We start from the raw sequence: 18,183 nt of genomic DNA, 5'->3' as shown, positions 1-18,183 counted from the left end.
AAATGGGTGTCTATAGAAATGTTGTTAAGGGTCTTGGAAAAAAAAAAAAGAAAAAAAAGGCAACTGTAGAGAGAGACATCTTCTCCAGAGATTTTCAGCTCTACCTCTAGCCATAGAAAAGAGTTATCTCCTATAAACTTAGGTGAAGCAGTTAGAATTCAAAAGAAAGTTACCATTTACCTTTATGAATAATTTTTAAACAATTTCATTTTTTTGAACATTAGGGAATTCTTTGGGTGCAATAAATAACGTTTTATGCTACAGCTTCCTTCAGTGAACACAGCAGACAGACAGCGTGATCTTTTAAGCCTCATTTCCTTGAGAAATCTGGATAAAAGGAGAGGCAGTAACAAGACTTCATGCAATGCTTGTAAGCATTGTCATTTATATCGACTGTAAGTTCTCAGTACAGGGACATTCTCTCTCACTGACAAGGCAAGAGGCACTGGACACAGTGATCCCTTCCCAGTTCAACCTGTCCGTGATTCTATGGTAACTTAAAAGCATAGAGCATCAGTTAATTTGAGTTTTACTTCAGGAGGTTTACAATCCTTGAACATTTGTTCTTGTGCTGCTGGTCTAAAACTTAACGTATTTCTCTTAACCAGTCCTTCCAAATCAGAGAGAAAAAATTTTTAGTCAAAAGAACACTGGTAAACAGAAGTGCACAGGCATGTTGTTCCCATTTGTTCCTGGGAGTAAAATAAAGGTTAACTGAATCAGCAATCAAATGGAACAGTTTTTCTTCTTTCTTATTGGATATAAAAGGTTAATTTGGGTCACTCTTTATGTTTCCTTTATGTAAATCATTAAGCCATGCTCTACTTCCCATTTCTGTTACACTGGTAAAGATGACCACTTCTGAACATGAGCACATTTCCATTCTGCATCAGGTCCATTTTCTCCAGCACAACTGAATTCTAATTTAAAAAAACAACCAAAAAAACATACAAGAACTTCCCTCTGAGATACTCATGAACTCTCAGATGTCTGTTCGTGACCACGTACACAGTGTGTCTTTTGAGTTATTCAAGTTTAAAGCAAAGGTCTCTGTGGCTTATCCAGGAGCACTGAATTCCCACACTGCTCCTATTGACAACCCTATCTTGTGTATGTGATTCCAATTGGGCTGTGAAATTAATATGGTTGTTTGTGTACATCAAGGGCAACCTGCACTTGTTTGAAAGCAAGGGCACTGCAATTATTGGTAGTAAAAGTCTACAAGCTTATAGTGCCATCTGTACTATCCAACACTCCCACCCATATCTAGTTGTATTGCTAACTTTGTGTTTCACAGCCTCTGAAAAGAAAAAACAACCACCAAAGAACAAGACATGCTTGTGCAGGCAAAATATTTTGAATCTCACTCCATTAGCCAATGCTTCTATTTCATCTGTTCTAATGACTTTTCAGCTGAGAACTACTTTCCAGTAATCTACTGCATGGAAAATAGCTCCAGAGATTTTCATCAGTGACTCTAAATTCAAAGACCTTTGTGAAGAAGAGCTGTTCTAGGCTTGTATGATGCCAGCACCGAAGGCACCTCAGTCAGACCAGCTCCTGCTGCTCTGAGCACTGCTGTATTCCTTGGGAACGTGGTAGGGTCTGTGCTTTCTGAGACTGCATAAAGCGTGAGAGTACTGCATGTGGAAAGTGTGTGTACGTGCACGTAAAAAGCTCCTGCATTTGTAAAGAGTAATGTCATTATTACCGGACAAATCCTGCAGTACATGCATGAGAGAAGTTCCTAATGAGACTGATGGAAATAGCAATTGAAGATATCATCAAGTAAAAACATGCAATAAAGAACTAGCATTTCTTTGTTGATTTGGAAGACAAATACAACTTGATTCATTCTAAAATCATCTTTAAATATTAATCAGTGTCAGTGGTCACATCTGAGGCAGAGGAGTGAAGCACGCCTCTAGCAGCACAGCGAGACTCTTCACGCTGGGATTAGAACTCAGGGAACCTCTCAGCAAGCTGAAAATGTTACCTTTTTCCTTCCATCCAAAGGCAGAGAAAGCAGATATTTACACCCTTACTACAAGTTTCAGATTGTTTTTCGTTCTTACAGAAAACACTTGGACTTTGCCAGCAAAACCCCTCAGAATATTCTTTTATCTCCATTTTTGATTTCTCCATCAGTTGAGGGCTTGCTTAATGTACGAGTAGCACACTGCCAGAAAGCCTCAGAAACATCCCCATCAATTTAAAGATCCAGTCCTGATGTTTAAACTCCTGTGTATGACCAGCCTTGGCACCTTTGGATTCAGATCAGTGTTAGACCTTCCAAGGCAGTGCCCGTTTTTTTTTCCTTCATGGTCTAGAATTCTCCAAAGTTTTGATTCTTCAGATCTCAACCCAAAGCTGATTAAGTGTGTAGAATTAAAAGGACGATGAATGGTGAGTGATAGCAGAGAGGTATCTTAGCTATAGCACAGCTTCAGATTAGAAGCCCACAAGATAGTTGGAAAAGTAATAATATGATCAGGGGGAGCTATCACAACAATTTCATTGCCAGATGCCACGGCAGGCTCTGGAAACAATACATGGGCATCAACAGAGAGACCGAGCAGGTCCCTACGGCTAAGGAGCAGTGCTCTTCCTTCTCCTCCTGTTCAGAATGCTGTCTACACAGCATCCTTCTGCCCTCCAGCCACCAACTGGACACCAAGAGCCCAGCTCCTGGCTCACAGGATAGCACCACGAGTCCTCATGAAGCTTTTGGGACAGCTGCCTTTTCTCTGTGCCCCTTCCTCAGGGTGCGCTGTGGCTGCGCCATCGCGTTACAACAAACAAGGAAGTTCCTGAGGGGTTGAACAAGGGTTAACGTGGCGCATTCTCTTCTTACTAAAATGATGTCATTTCCCTCCCCCTTCCTGAAAGTATCTCTTGCTTGGTTGTTTACGTACTTAAGTTAATTTAAAATATATATTATAAATCTGCATAGTTTAAAAAACAGAACTCATTTTCATATCTGAAGACATTTATATACATTTAGATTAAACGTACGGTGTTTCAGTGCTACAAAAAGGTATTGGTTTTTTTTTGCCACAAACTATCCATTTTTCTCATTTTTCATACTTTCTCCAGAAGAACAAAGATTAAGAAAACAGAAGTACCAATACATTGTAGAAATTGTCCCAACGAGTTTCTAATCCAGTGTCAGTTACACAGGACTGATAAGTAAAGGAAGTTCAACCAGACAGTTTAATCCTCCAATTTCCTGTCTTCTAATCAGCCACTGACTCCTCTGGCTTTAAATTAGAAACATCCATGGCAATATTCAGGACAGGTGAAGGAAAAAAGAGTGGAAAACAACTAGGGCAAATGTTTGTAGGCAAAAGGAGGACATACACAGGGAATGAAGACGCTATAAAGTAGTAGAAGTATGTAGAACGAAGCACTGAACGTAAGCACTTAAGTTATACATGGAATTTAGCAACTGCGACAGGGAAGGAATAGTTTTCATTAAAGCTTATATACAATGGTTGAGCAGTGGGTGAGTATACAAGAATTACTGTACAAAACAAAGAAAATCCATGCTACAATGTTGCACTTTGATCATACTTCCTTATTTTGACAGCGGCAGGTCCAGGATAACAATAAATACATGTATGCTTTTTTGTATACCATAAATGATAAGCACAAATCTGCGAAGCCACAAACAGCAGAACAGCACGAGGTGGTCATCAGGATAAACTTAAGAGTATGTAAATGCATTTGTGTGTAGATGTGTTCAGTGATTTAAAAGATAAACACTAATTTTGAGCGTTTTGTGCTTCTGGACTTTCTTAGCTTTAATAGGACTAACCAGCTTTCCATATGACAAAACTGAATATTTATTAGATGTGCCATTATTTTTAATCTCATTTGTAATGAAATTTATAGTGAGGATTCCATTAGTTGATAATTGAGAGAAATGCCACTAACAGTTTGCAATTGCTCATGACCTGAGCAATTTCAGTTATTCCTCTAAATATTTTGCACAGCGGTGTGAAAGCAAAAAGTGTTTTCAGTGAAAAAAATGATGTTAGGTTAAAAACGTTCAAACAAAATGACCAGGACAAATCCGGTCTTGTATCTTTACCAAATTAACTTTTAACTTAGGGTATCTAAAGAAAATAAAGATCTACATACTAAAATACGGATTGACAGTTGGATAATAAAACCAGAAAACAGTTATTTTAGAAAATGACTGGAAGATCTGCTTTAACTGTCACACTCAGTAACAGCAGTTTGCATGCTAACACACACACGGAGTCATCTGAAATACCTTCTTAGTTATTAATATAAGGCCTTTTTTGCTTTGGGTTTCTTTTTTTTTTTTTTTTTTTGGCAGATACTTCCACAACAGAAAGCAGTTTGAGGTTTGGGTCTTCCAACTGCCTGGCCTGAGATTCTCAAGCTGTGAGTGGCTCCCAGGCACTCGGGGTGAAGCTGGTGTCACTCTGCTCCTCTAAACACAGGGACTCCAGGCTGACAGCACTGGAATGCTGGGCAGAATTGGGCCCATGGTCTTTACTTCTGCGCTGTCACTCAGAATTTTCTCCCAATATATACATACGTTCGCTCCGTGTGTATTCCAGTAACCTGGTGCGGAAGAGATTTGCAGACCAGTCCTTACTGAACATATATAAAAGTCACATCTCAACATCATATAGGCTTGATGGAGTAAATAATTTAAAAAAAAATAATCAGCTTGAACTAAATGTTTTTAAAAGTAGCACAGCTGCACATGTTTGTTACAAATGCAAGACAGTACTGAAACTTTTCTGGGACTAACCCTTTAGTGTCTCTATGACAGCATCAAATTTAGATTAAAAGTGCCAAAATTATGATTATTTTTTCAACAAATCAGTTCTTGTCACATCTTCAGGCTGTTATACTGGGGAAAGTATTTGCTACTGTATTTAAAAATATGTATATATTCCTTCTCATGCAAATTTACAGCATTTTGGGAAGTTTTCTGCTAAAACACCACATTACAATATAGTCACATAATAACTCTTTATGCATTTTTTTGATTACAGCATGAGAAAAATAGATTAGATATCAAAAGAATGCCTTAAAACGGTGGTGAGAAATGCAATTATAGTTAAAACGTACAAATCCTGTGGGTTCTGCTGAAACAGTTTGAAACATTACTAACTGCCTACAAGAAAGAAAAATAGCATTTTTCTTCTGCTACGACCACTTGCTGTTTTGGCAAGTAAGATAAAATATATTAGCCATTCCATCAGATGGCTCGAGAGAAACACTAACTGTGATCAGGCAAAACGAATTAGAGGAGCATTAATAAAGATTATCAGCGAAAGAAAATAAGGTCAAAATTAGAACTCTGCATTTTAAAGCCACCTCTCAAAAATGCAAGCTGCTTTGCCCAACGATAAAATCCATTCATTTTCCTAATCATGCAATCTACCAATCTCCATTATCTGCAGCTAGCTAGCTATAAACATGCTATAGACCGGAGTGAAAGAGGGAGAGTGTGAGGTTGAGAGACGGAGAGAGAGAGAGAGGGAGAGGGAGAGAGAGAGAGAGAGAAAGAAAGAGAGATTACTACACCCAGCCTTTTATAAAGCCGTTTCTTTCATTATAACAGGTCTTTTCATCAAAATGACACAGAACCTTTAAATTTGGGCATAATACTCCGGTACAGTACACAGCCATAGCTTAAACCTGATTTAGAACCTGCTCCAGAAAGAAAACAAACTCCCTCGTTTGACACACAAATTGTTTACGATTCATTAAAAAGCAAAATTGCATATCACAGTGCTGGCAGCTGAGTCCATATGGGTGCAAGGGGTATTCACTCATCTCTTTGTATGCTGGCAGTACCAAACCGAAGTTTAGCTCTATGCAGCTGAGATTTTGTGCAGCCAGACGATGCATGAGGTAATTTTAAAAGCTTTATTTGTCTTTAAAACGTTAAGATCAGCTCTCTAGCTTACTTTTGATTAAAAGAACGTGGCAAATGTGAAGAGATTTGGGGGTGAGCAAAATAAGAGATATCTAGTTTTTGTTGTACGTTTTCGATTCACAGACTGCATGAAAAACTGCTTATTACTCCATCAATAATTGAAACTTTGTATGAAAATTATTTGCAATTAACGCATCTATTGTAAAGATCTTGAATTATTCATTTTGGTTAAAAATAACATCTCTTTCATCCAGCGCAACTCCTGCCACAAAAACAAGGCTATTTTAGCGGGGGTTTTGTTCTCTCAGAAAATAAATGGTGTGACGTTCAAGTTTAAGAAGAACTTTTCGGCAATGTTTAATCTAAACAACAGCATGTGTGGTTATAAAACTGTTTATTTTTAGGCAAGTGCATTACTAAATGTTTCCAGCATTTTTACATATTATATTCACGGTACTAAAACATCTGCGAAATAAATGTGACTGCAATGAAACTTCCTCGGGTCCTTTCTGAAGGGTGACAATAACTGCCTAGTAGCATTCGAGGATACTTATTAAATAATAAACATTGACGTACCTCATCATAAAAGCAGCCGATAGACAATAAAAGAGGAGCAGTAATAAAATATACAGATAGCTTAGAATAAGGCAAAATCACAGCACGAGACAGACGGTGAGGTTAAAACAGGCAGGCTAAAACTTTGCTTTGAAAATGATAACTGAGATTCAATAGTCTTATTTACAAGGGTTTAACAAGCTAAAAAAAAGTCACATGAATAGTCAGCAGTTTATGTGCATGCAAATACCCCTTCCCCCTCCAACTTCCCCTGGCAGAAAGTCTAATTGGAAAATCAGTACTATAAGAAAGTGGTTAGCCTCCCCTATCCTTGTTAACCAAAAGCTGCATGTTACATTTCACTGGCAACCGCTGGCAAACCTCTAATAGCCGGTTAAAAAATTAAGACTTTAGACAAAACAAAACTGACAAACCCGAGCCCAAACACCTTTAAATACAAGCCACATGATACACACAATGGCCACCACCAAGCTGCAGAATAAAAACCTTCCGGATCTCACTTTTAAAAGTCTTTCAAGTCCTCAGAGGTCTTAAACTTTCCAAATGATACCAAAATTGGTCCGGGGCGGCGAGGGGGAGGGAGAGACCCGGCTTGTTTCAGCGTATCATACAATGAAAGTGATCATGCCTTGTTTTGTAATTCCACTCGCCGGTCCTTTTTTAACTGATATCTATGTGAAACGAGCTGAGGTTCACGGTCCAGTTAGGAGCGGATAATACATTCATTGTCCTGGCAGCAAACTTTTCCTCTCACTGGAAGAATTCACGCTTGCCACAAGAATAATAATTACAGAAAACTAAAAATGCGCTGCTAACGAATTAATCCCTAACGGACAACACGCTAACGAGGGCAGTAATGATTTGAGGACTCTCTTCCTCGCAACAGGACTTGCATCTTCTGCCACAATGGGCTATTGTGCATCCTCCCAACTCACCCTACCTCTTATAGATTCAAGATGTCAAAGGTTGTCTGGCCCGGCTGACCATGACATGCTAGTTAACTCGTTCTACGGAGCACGATGGGACTTTATTGAAACTTTAATTGCGCCCCAAAGCAGTGTGAGCCGGGCTCAGTGGGATCTGTGACACATGGCTCCAGGTCAGCGCAGCCCCGTAACCTGTTCTCACGTAAACGAGCGGAGAGGGAAGTGAGAGCGGGGTCTGCGGCAGCACCTCACAAAACGCGCTCCCCGCACACGTGATGGTTTTACACCATGACACTCCCGCACCGGTCCAGGCTTTTACAGCCATCAACTCGCTTTGCAGCGGAATGAACTTTCCACCTCCCCTCTTTACAAAATATTGCACGGTAAAAAAACGCACATGCACACGGACGCTTGAAAGCAGCAGATAAAGTAAAACAAAGTGAGCGCGAGGCAGCCGGCTGTGACAAGTTACTCTGCACAAGGCTTTTGCAAACTACTTCTTTGCATGGTTTTTCTTTTTTTTTTTTTTTTTCCTCCTTAAGGAGAATTGAAAAAGCTTCCCTGTGGAAACTGTAGTGCACATTAACGGTCTCCTGTTACACAGGGGAAAGCACACAAGTGGGGCAAGTGTGAGGCTGCTCTACTGAAGAGTGTGAAAAAAATCAAATGTTAATTTGATAAATGTGAGGTCTGGGACATTTTGTCAAAGAGGGAGGGAAAGTAGAAAAGGGAGAAAAAAAAAGCAGCCCTGCTGCCAACTCACCATCCACCAAGTTCTGGCCGAGATGTCGTAGCAGAGCTGCCATTTGATGGAGCCGTCGGAGGTTTTCCCTGCCATTATGCTGTCAGCAAGCTTCATCTGATGCTAACTCACGGGAGATAAGACACCTAATTGAGAAAACATTTGCACTGGCATGTTGGGCAACATGTAGCCCGGTCCATACCATATGGAATCATGGGTAAAAAAAAAAAAATCTCCTTGACAATGAACCAATCTCTCACAGACCCAGTGGCAAGGTGAAGTGGAGATGAAAAGTCATCTGCTTCCAGCACTGTCTTCTCCTCTCTCTCGCTCCCTCTCTCTCCCCCTCTCCCTCTCTCTCTCTCTCTTTTTTTTTTTTAAATAAGAACCCACTGCTCAACATCAAAGAGAGGCGGTCAAAATTAGGGCTTCATCACTCAGATGATTTTGGTCTGCAAGGTTTTTCTTTCCTTTCCTCCTTTTCCTTTTTTTAAGAAGAATAAAGAGATTTAATAGGACAAAGGCAGGTAGTGGACTGCGGAGGGAGATCGCCACAGGCTATTAGCCTAAAATTTCTGCTTGACAGATGGAACTGCTTAGAGACTATCATGCAATGTTTGGGGTATTTTTTTTCCTTTTTTTTTTTTTTTGTTGAAAAAGAGTTTCAGTCTGATTCAGTATCTGTTTATCGCAGCTACTTTTCTCATGTATGCGAGCGGGCAAAAAAAAGATTGAGCAAAAAATAATTGCATCTTTTGCATTCTTTCATAACTGCGCATATAATCATTTAACCAAAAGAAAAGTAGAAGCTGCTCAAGTTTATTTCTTGATCGAGAGAAGCTTTCTGAAAAAATCAATCGCTCTTTATTTTTTTAATAAAGGAGACAAAAAAGTTTTGGCTCTTTGTTCCTTCTTGATTTTAGATACCAGATCTTATTGTTTAAATGAGTAACTTTTCAGCAGAAGGTTCAAGTGGCAAAAGTGCTCCAGAAGAACTAAACAATTCCTTTCTTGTCTTTTTTAAAAAATATATTTTTTCTCTATTTTTGCTACTATATATTTCAAAAATTGTTTTTAACGTAACACTTCCTAACACTGGGTAATAACCCCCAAAGCCTCACAGAGGTTTGTTCCTTCCTCCCACAAAACACAGTGCTCTCTACAAGGTTCGTCATGTAAATGAGGAATTGGCAGATCACTTGGAGAAAATATAACTCCAGAATAAACAGTTTTGAAATGTTACAAATAGCTGGCAATGCTCCGTAATAAAGCCCCTTCCTGGAAAATCAAGCACAAGATAACTACGTGCTCTCCCACCTCTGGTGGGGCACAGTAAAACACAAGTATGACTTTATGACAGCTAAGCATTAAAGAGACAGCAAGCGCTTTCCACTTGCAGCGCCCGGCTGGCGCGCAGGGAGCGAGGGATGCCCAGCTCTGAGAGCCCTCGGGAGCACGGCACTTGGAGCTCAGCAGCAGTGCCCTTCCTCAAGTGCTCAGCAGAATCAACTTCTGCACCGGCAAGGAGACTCACCCAGAATATTTCCTAGGTCTGCTGAGCTGAGGCTGATACAACTCGCTCTCTCAAAGAGCCACGCTCTGCAAATCTTTTGTGATTTGCATGCAAAAGGAAAATGGATCAAAATTATCCACTCTATTTTAAACAATATCTATTTCTGTTTGTATCAAAAAAGGAAGCTCGTGGGCGCACAATTCTTCATTTGATTGTTTGTGTGCTATCAATTGTTTAACTATTTGGCTGCAGCAAAGTTGCGATTCTTGACTGCACAGATGACAAAACCATCATTCAGTACAGGACAGAGCCAACTTTCATTGAGCTTTAATAATACCTTCAGATTTCTGTGATGTGCAAGATAAGCAGATGACTTAGCATAAAGTACAAAGTGCCAATGTAACATTCAGGGGTTAGGTTTTGTTTTTGCCCCGACTCTAACCATCTCTTGGGACTGCACAGAAAAATACATTAGGGCATACTTCATAGAACTAATTCACATCCCATCCCAGTTTTATGAGCGTGTTTGTTTTTTTTTTTTTTTGGCTCTGGATAGCAGGTACAACATCACTGCTATTTACAGTAAAGGTCTGACTAGCATGGGAAGTGTTAAGTTTTAGTCAGCGTCCATAAAAAACCTCACAGAGGCAGTGCCAGGAACTGTCCCTGCACTGGCCAGCCAAAGCGTTTATCGTCTTCTCTTACTCCAGGCTCGTCAGTGCTACCTGTCCTCTGTGGCTGCTGCTTACTGCAAAAGCTCCCTCGCAATAACGTACAAAATAAAAGTAAAAAGCTTAAGCAACAATCAGCCTTTGACCGAGCGTCAAATTCAATTTTATGTCGCTGTATTTGCTCCTGCCTCTCCAAACAAACAACTCACCCGCCCTACTTATAATTTATTCAGTATTTTATAGCCAGTTGTGCCACACGCCTTCCCCGTCAAGTTCTGCTGAATCTCTGTCCGGTCTACACAGCTTTCCACTGTCTGATGTAGTTATAGATCTACTGACAAACTTTCTCTTGATTGCTCTATTAACCAGTGCTTTGAGAGTACTTAGGTCTTCCTATACCAATACATTACTTGGCTTCAGAATATTAATTAAAAACACACTGAATAAACAGTTTTTCAGGAGAGCGTGCACTTTTCAGCTTATGAATGACAGAAGCATGAAACCATTTCCTTCCTGACAGTGTAGCACTTATGTGCAAAGAAATGAGGAGCGCTGTTGGTTAACTGTGTTTTAAATTCAGAACAATTAGGTGCAGTTAACTTTGCCATTGTTCTTTCCGATGCTGAGGATGGTGGGTTCTTACCCATGAAGCAATTATTCCTTTCATAAGCTGCTGTTGTTAATAGCATTAAAATGAGATTAAATACAACATGTTAAATATTGCAATTATTGTGGAAAATAAAATTATTTGGTGAGCATAATGGGGAGCAAATCAAGCATTTAACATGATCCAGGAAACGCTACTCCAAACAATTGCATTTGTTTTATGCAATTTTTCCCCTTTGATTGCTGACAGATGCCGTTTTGGAAACAAACATCTAAGTAGTTTTCCTTCAATCAGGAAAAAAACCACACACCAGAAAATGGCTACATGTTTTGAATTTAACTCTTGTCAATCAGCATTCTGCACAACACTCGCTGTGAATAGTACTAGGACAAAACGATGCCTTCCAAAGACTAATAAGCCACAAAGATGTGTGCTTCTAAACCAGATCTGCTCTGAAGAAAGAGAAAGCTTTCACGATGCATGGACATTCACGCAGACACAGCTGCAAAATAAAAACGCTTGCAATCTACGAGTGATACTTTAAGTTGGAAATGTTAGGTATATGTGTTTGTGGGCTACGGGGGAAGAGATTTGTTTTCCGACAGCTTTAGGCCTCAAGCAACAAATTCACATACTTGCCAGTTGCTTTCTGACTTCCTCCTGGAGAAGTGGCCAACTAAACAGAAAGAAACGTGCCTATTTGCTGAGCAGAACTACCGGCCGCGGCACAAACAGCACAAGCGTGCCTCCCCGCATCTGCCCTCGGCAGCACGTTTGGGTGAGATCATTGCTGCTATCCAGTGTGAGGAACCAGGAATGAATGCTAAAAAAACGCTAATAACATATATATATTAATTCAGATGACTCTATCAAGCTGGCATTTTACAGTCTACTGGAAACTGAATGCATGAGAGCATTAGAAATGTTGGCATAGCGGGCGCTTTCTCCAAATGTTGGCTTCTACTATTCGTGTTGGTAAAAGAAACCCAGCAGAACAGCGCGTGGCTCCCAGTACCAGACACAGCTTTAGGATGTCAGTACTCTTTACTAGAATGTCTGTTAACTGCATTGTACCTACTGCTCATTAACACTTCTTTTATTCTCTTCACCCTCCTTATTTCTGCAGTGGGAATTGCTTAGGACTTTTTTGGAAGATTGCAACTGTATGATTTTAGATCTGTTCCTAATTTGGGAGACATCTTCCTTTGGAAGCCTGTACTTAGATGAGTTACCAAGAGGATTTCCTTATCTCAAAGGGTGACAATTAGTTCAAGTGCCATGTGAGAGCAGGCAGTCGATTTTTGGACAGCCTCTGAACTAATGCAAAGTTGCTGACAATGAATGCGTGTTCTAGCTTTTGGAAATCCTATAATCCTGGCTTCAATCAAGAGGATCTGCTGTTGCTAAAGGCGTAAACAAGAGGAGAAGCAGCATGTGACCACTGCACCTTCAAGGATTCTTGAGCCAAAATGAGTACAACAGTAAAGCTTCTGCTGGCTACTCGAGATGACAAATGCATTTCAGATGATCTTGTTGAACCCAGGGAAAGAAGTCCTTTCCCCTCCCCAGGAAAGTTGTCGTTGGTCTTCGCATTTCCCCTGTAGCTCTGCTGTATGTAATTCCCCCCATTTTCCCCTCACTACTCTGATTTGCTTCCCACCACCTGCATTCCTCTCTTTGGCTCATCTGTAACAAGCACTGAGATCCTGCTTCTGGCAGCACGGACACACGGTCATCAAAGATGACGCTGTGACTTCATGTCTGAAGGAAACAGGAAGGAGCAGCTGAAAGGAGTGAAGGAGAAGGAATGACACACACAAACATTTTAAATAAAAATTCTTCTCTATCAACCTGAAATGTAAAGGAACGCTAAACTGAACACTGAAGTTTAAATATAACCAGCTATTTCCTAATCCGTGGCCATAACTCAATGGCACAGCTCAGCACACTCTCCAGCTGAGAGGCACCAGCCCTAGCAGCGCGTTCTCTGCCGGCTCCAGAACGTGGGACAGCCAGCCCGACCTCCTGGAGAGGAAAGGTGCTCACACCTGGGAGAAGCCTGCAGAGGGAAAGAAGGACTTCTGCCTCAGAAATAAATAATGAAAGTCAATGCAAATCCATAGAAAACAAAAGCATCAATCTAAACTACAACATTTGTTTTGATGCAGCTGGATCACAGCTATTATTGTCTCACTTAGGTGGGAATGTAGGATGTTTCCTTTACAGCTTGAGCTATTTATTTTAGCTCTGACATAACAGGGCGTTTAGAAGATACTGGTTTCCTACCATCTCCAAAGCCACGGCAAAACTCTAATAGGAAGACTCATAACTTGTAGGAGAGGAGCTCAAGAAAACTAAAAGGTTAATATATTCTAACTAGATGTTGGGTATAGAATGTCAGATCTGTCAAATTTCATTACAGTTTGCTGCTCAATGAAAAAGATTTGATTTCTTTTGCCACTGTCCTACTATGTTCAAGTCACACAGTGCCAGCAGCAACCAGCCAACGACCACAGGCTGGCACTGAGCGGGCCCGAGTGGGAAGCCAGCCGCAAGGACCATCTGTTTCCGATTTCTAGCGAAGCCAAGATGTGCAGTGAAGTGCATTCCATTCACTCAGCCAGCCTTCTCCCTGCTCAAGTTATTAGTGTTACAAGTGAAATTATCTTTTCCAAACAGCGGGGGAGCTATAATCCTTATGGAACAAGACTTCAAAAAAAGGAAAAAAGAGGGGGGAAAAATAGGACAGAGAAATGCCCCCTCAACACCCTCCCTCCCCGATTCAAAGACATTTCGTTAAAGTTGTTGATGACAGTTTGTAAATTTAATTGCCATATTCATGAGTTTTATCATTTAAAAAGCTATCTTATTAAAAACTACATTCTCTAATGCAAGCATGTGTGCATTAGTTCATGGGATCTAATGCAATAACTCATTCAAATATATTTAGAGTGCTTATTTATGAATAAAGTTAAAAATGACAAGATGAATGCTCATTTAAGTCTCTCTAACATTAAGTGCCTTGAAAAACATTGTACGTTTTAAGTAGAATCTGAAGTGAGAATGCATAAACAACGCTAATTACATGCTACTTACATTGTTTCAATATGTAATGCATATGTTTAACCTCTCAGTGAGTGGATTGCTCTTGGCACAGCAATTGCAGGGATTTAAGGGTATGCTAAACTGATAACTGTAGAATGAGCTCTGACATAGGATATTGGTCTCCTACTGTTACCTAAACGTCAGGTGAAACCAAAGGATTTATTGAAGGGAAGGGGGAAAAAAAAAAAGAAAAAAGACAACACAATGAAGTGAAACTGAGAAGTTTTTTTTTTTTTTTTTTTTCAAAGGGGGAAACATTTATCCTTTGACACCATTCCATTCCAGTGACTTTATTTCTAATATACCGTGAGATTAATGATGTGGCTACTGTCACTGTGTCTGATGAACACTGGCAGAGCTTTGGAACAGTTGCTCTCTCTACTATTATTGGACATGTTTGTAAATTGGCATATATAAGACAAACTTGTTCCACGTGCCAGCCAATTGGAAAAACATTATTCAGAAGGACAGAATTTGTGTTTTCCCATTGCATTCTATATATAAGATACATTTGGCTTCAAAATGACTGATTTAAAAACTTTTCAATTATCAGTTGTTTGACAGTGTTTTCGTGTCATGTAATAATCTCAATACGACTCCTGTGAACATTTATTTCCTTAATTATCTCAACTGATTTATCACCATGAAACAGATTCCTGACATACCAGAAAAGTCAATACCTAAGCCTTCACTCGGGAAGGGCACGACTGCTGAATGCAGTCATCATCATCAACAGCACTGTCCCCAAATGATTTATTCTTTCATCATGACATCATAAAAGAAAATAGAGTAGCTCGTTTCATTAATTTTCTTACTTCACTGCAATCTGCTTTTATAAGTCCAAAACCATTGCCATAAGTGGCTACTACCATGCATTAAGAGTAACTGTGGAGTCACTAACTACTCAATCAGCCCCACTTTATCTTTGCTCAGTGCCTTCAGTGATGCAAGTGGACACTGGCTGTTGTTGCAGGAGCTATGGCTAAACCCGTACTAACAAACCGTAACCTCAATCTCATGTTTGTGTATTTAGAAATAAACACATATAGGCAATGTGAGCAGCTTTAAGTTTTACCAGAGCTAAAATGTACTTCAGGTTTGCTGATTCTGTGAGGAACACCCCTTCAGTCTCTCCACACAAGCTTGCTTCTGTGTAAGTAATGAAAGCAGAGGAATAGGGATGCAGAAGGGTCCAAATACCGCAGATAGGAACTGTGGGATTGCCATAGGCAATTTCTGTATTTGGAGGTTTGCAGGGTATAGCAGGAGAGACAGGCTAGCAGGTAAAAAAAATAATAATCACAAAGCTCAGTACATTTCTGTTACTAGCCTATGGTCAGACATGGGAGGCTGAGTACCAATACTCCCTGGCAGATGACAAGGGCAGTGCAGTCAGAGGCAGATCTCACATCACTCCTCCTTTTAAGTTTGTAGGTAAGCTTCTAGGTAATGTCACAGATTGAGAACTACCTTAGAATTCAGAAACAGTGATGCCACATGACAGAGCAAGCATTTTTCTCTCTGAAATCATGCTCTGTTATTTATTCTCCCAGTGTCTGACTAGGGCTTGCTACAAGTGGCTCACAGTAGAAAGGGAGATTTTACTGTTAATCAAGAATGATAGACAAGAGCCCAAAGTCTGCCTGGAAATGGTTTTCTTTCAAAGGACTTGCTGAATCCACCAGGGCTGATGGATTCTCAGGCAGCAGAGCTAAATCAGTGTCTTTTACCATCTATAACTGCGTGAAAGATTGTGACTACTCCTTCCTAATGAGAGACTTCTGTAATGCTTACTGCTTAGGGCTATTCTCGAGGAACAAGGAATCCAAGACAGATGTGACAGTGACCATCATATTAATCTCAAAGACCAAATCCCTCAAAGCAAAGGAAATAAAACCAATTGAAACAATAAATAAACTGAATCATATCGTTCACCAGTGCCCTCAGTTCTAACTACAGTTTCAACACGTTACTTGGGAATTTTGGTCCATGAGTAAGTCAGTCCTCTTCTATTTAGAGAAGAAGACTAAAATGCTATTCCTACTAAAACCACACCTGGTTGATGGCTCATACGTCTACTTAAATACCTGCCTATTCCTTCACCTATCACGTGCTAGACTTGTCCTCTTGAGGGTTTTGGGAAGGACTGAGCTGCATGTAAGAAAATTTTACAAGTGAGTTTAACACAACGCCTCGAAGTGGCTTTGGATTACTTAACTTTTTACAGAAAGATAGCGCTCTGGTGATACTAAGATATATGTACACTCTTAGGTAAACCATGCCACTAGAAATCATATCCTGGAAGGCAAATATGTGAACAAAGTTTATGCAAGGGACATCACGATAAACATCCTTTTCTCAATTAATTGGTCACGTAATAGAATTTTGGAGATGAAGTCTGCAACACTTATCTGTTTTGAAAACTACTTTCATGAGTCCTATCCAATTTAAAAAAGCCCATGAAGAAGGGAAAGTTAAGAACTTTCAGCTGACCAAATTGGTAATTTTTAAGTTTAGAACTAAGGAAAATCTATTACTTCAGAATTCACTTAATCAAATCTAACACAAAATGTGGTGCATCATTAGCAAAGATAAGGTTATCCAGAAATTCAAATTTTTTAGGGTTTTTTTTTTTTTTTAATTCACTGGACATTTCTGTTAAATTAAGACAACACAGCCATTACAAGCTCTACTGTTTATCGTCTCAGTTTTGAAGACCTGACTTCTTTTCCCTGTGCCTACAGGACTTTGTCTTGCTTGCACAAGATAACTCTGCCATGCATATACCAAAGCACTGCTCAGCACTCCAGGATACAGATCAAAATATACCGATGCAAGGAGATCACTGAGCCTACTTCAAGGCAGTGCAGCCTTCTTTTGATGCAGAGTCACTCGACCAAGGAGAAGACATGTTCTATCTATCAAGTCTTTGGAGGTGTGACAGGGTCGGGACGTTCCTGGGAGGTGCTAACAAACAGCTTTCACCCTATGGTCTGCCTTATCCTGTCAGTGCCTCCCTTTGTATGGCAGCAGTTTGCATGAATCCAGAATGCAATCTGGATGCCGCGCCTTTATCAAACAGGGAAAGGCAGTGAACTTGACACGGCTCTGGATCAGACGCACTCAGTGCTGAAAAGCTCAGGAATGGTTTCAAACCAGGCTTTGAAGCCAGCCCAGCAGGAACGTGTGTCTGCATTACTCACAAGCTGCTCTGATACTGAGAGCAAAAACACAAGCTGAGTCACAGTAGACAACAATGCTGCTGACAAAATGTTTTAAACTGCAAGCTAAAACAACAATGGGATTATTTATGGACTGCAACTCTTATTTTAATGTCAATAAATGTACTGGATAAATTCCCCTTCATTAGCTGGAAACCTCAGAAGGAAACAGAAATATTCTGGTAAACCACAAGCTTGTTCTTAGCAAATACATGGCTACATTTCCACTTCAGAGGCATATCCAGACTATTTCTTCACCAGGACAATAAATCTCTGGAAGTGGAAAACACAGTCTATAAATGCAAGACCTACAAAGTATGGGTGTGACACATGTGGTCCTTAAGGCTCCAGAAGATGACATTGGGGAGCACTGAGAGCAGCTTTTTTTTTTTTTTTTAGATGAGTGGAAAAACATGTCTTCTGAGCTCTCTCATTCAGCACTTAAATCAAATTGTTGGAATGAGTTCCCTTCATTATAGGGGGCATCTGCTTTCTTACCAACTGGGCTACAGACATCATAGAGAGAGCAAGCTGGTTTGATGGTTCTATGGAGAAAAAAAAAAAAAAGACTGGGGTCGCCACTGGGGCTCTCCTGTTCCGAGACCTTGATTTTCCAAGGCAGATGAACGAGGCACAACTTGCCAACAATAGTGATAGCTCCCAGCCTTTCTTGAAGGAATAGGTTCACCTCAAGCTGGAAGGTCCAGAAAGCACAGTCAGTGATTGTTTTTTTCCTTCTGCTCCTCAGCACTAATTTTTCATTGTTTTTCTTCTTTCTAAATCTGTAGTTCTATCTAATCCTGCAATGGACAGCTTGCAAGCCATTTCCAGAATAGAAAATACTGTGCTCTCTTGTCAGTGTAGCATTTTCTTCATTTATAGCGTGACACTAATGA

General features: G+C 40.1%; 1 long non-coding RNA gene across 4 annotated transcripts in view; it reads right to left on the bottom strand.

Moving 5' to 3' along the window:
• Window positions 6,078-18,183, bottom strand: part of LOC110402869 — a 62,348-nt gene continuing 50,242 nt past the window's right edge. For all 4 annotated transcript variants that reach the window (XR_002441372.1, XR_002441373.1, XR_002441371.1 and 1 more), the window contains exons 4-5: window positions 8,192-8,316; window positions 6,078-7,620 (exon numbers count right to left, since the gene is read on the bottom strand). This is a non-coding gene — a long non-coding RNA (uncharacterized LOC110402869). The remainder of the gene's footprint in view (window positions 7,621-8,191; window positions 8,317-18,183) is intronic.

This window comes from Numida meleagris, chromosome 7 (assembly GCF_002078875.1).
Source record: "Numida meleagris isolate 19003 breed g44 Domestic line chromosome 7, NumMel1.0, whole genome shotgun sequence".
NCBI classification, from domain to species: Eukaryota; Metazoa; Chordata; class Aves; order Galliformes; family Numididae; genus Numida; species Numida meleagris.
Note: the sequence above shows the minus strand (reverse complement) of the source record. Positions and strands in the feature narration are given on the sequence as shown.